We start from the raw sequence: 1,883 nt of genomic DNA on the forward strand, positions 1-1,883 counted from the left end.
CATCAGGAGAGCACCTGTCACTCAACCAGTTGTCCTGTCATCTTTACCCTGGATTTCCCCTCCTGTCACCACCCAGTCATCTCAAAATAGAAAAAAAGATTAGATTAAAAAGATTTTCAAATTGACTGAATCTGATATCACTGATCACTTCTGGCATAGCACCCCAGCTAAAGAACATTTATCCAAGAAACGCTTCTGTAACTCGTCCTCTATATGTTAATTGAACTTTTCACACAATCAGTCATCAGCAGCTAGCGAGCTCCGACTCAAGGTCTTAGAGCCTATTGGAACTCACTGCCCCGGTTGAGGAATGTCCGAAAAACACAGACCTAAATATGGGGGAAGGGTGGAGAGGGGGATGGGTAGAGAGGGGGATGGGTAGAGAGAGGGGGTGGGTGGAGAGGTGAGGTGGGTAGATGAGGGGGATGGGTAGAGAGGAGGGATGGTAGAGAGGGGATGGGTGTAGAGAGGGGGTGGGTGAGAGGGGTAGGGTGGAAGGGGGGTTGGTAGAGAGGGGATGGGTAGAGGGGGGGTGGGTGGAGAGGGAGGGTGGGTAAGGAGGGGGGATGGGTAGAGAGGGGGGAAGGGAGGGGGGAATGGTGGAGAGCGGGATGGTAGAGAGGGGGAAGGGAAGAAAGGGGGATGGTGGGAGAGGGGGGGAAAGATGGAGAGCGGGATGGGTAAAGAGGGGGAATGGGTGGAGGGGGAAGGGTAGAGAGGGGGAAGTGGTGGAGAGGGGAGGGAAGGGTAGAGAGGGGGAAGGTGGGAGGGGGAAGGGTGGAGAGGGGAAGGGTAGAGAGGGGGAAGGGTGGATAGGGGGAAGGGTGGAGAAGGGGGAAGGGGAGTGAAGGATAGATGAGAGAGATTTTCCTTTTATACTTTATTTGCCACATCGTTACAACACTGTATATATATTTGAATGTCTCTATCCTTTTGAACTTTTGTGAGTGTAAAGTTTCTGTTAATTTTATTTATTGTTTATTTCACTTTTGTTTATTATCTATTTCACTTGCTTTGGCAATGTAAACCTAATGTTTCCCATGCCAATAGAAGCCACTTTATTTAAATTGAATTAATGAGAGAGAGAGAAGGATCGGGAACGGTAGTGGGGTTGGTCGTACTCGTCCAGCACCAAGTGAAACCCTGTGAAGGGAGGAGCCTGAGTTATCTTCTTCTTTGGAATTATGGGGAGGAAAAGCCCTTGTATCGGACTTAGGGACCCAACGTATCCTTAATACCGACCAATAATCCCACCATCATAAAGGATCTCAAGTTAGCCTATATATACACCCCAATAACCCACCATCAATAAGGATCTCACGTTAGCCTATATACACACCCGATCCCACCAATCATAAAGGCCTCTACGTTAGCCTAATCTAAACACCCAATAACCCACCATCATAAAAGGATCTCACTTAGCCTATATATAACCCACCGAATAAACGCCACCATCATAAGGACCTCACGTTAGCCTATATATAACAGCCAATAACGCCACCATCAAAAGGACCCTCAACGTTAGCCTATATATAACGCACCCATAACCACATCATAAAGGGTTTCACGTTAGCTCTATAATATATACAACCCAATAACCCACGCATCATAAAGGCCTCCCGGTAAGCACTATATATAACACCCAAAACCCACCATCAGTAAAGGACTCACCGTTAGCCTATATATAAGCCACCAATAGCCACCATCATAAAGGAACCTCACGTTAGCTCTATATAATAACAAACCAATACCACCATCATAAAGGATCTCACGTTAGCCTATAATATAAACACCAATAACTCACCCATCATAAAGGCTCACGTTAGCCTATAATATATCACACGCCATAACCCACCATCATAAAAGGATCCCTCACGTTAGCC

This window comes from Salvelinus sp. IW2-2015, linkage group LG6.1 (genome assembly GCF_002910315.2).
Source record: "Salvelinus sp. IW2-2015 linkage group LG6.1, ASM291031v2, whole genome shotgun sequence".
Taxonomy (NCBI): domain Eukaryota; kingdom Metazoa; phylum Chordata; class Actinopteri; order Salmoniformes; family Salmonidae; genus Salvelinus; species Salvelinus sp. IW2-2015.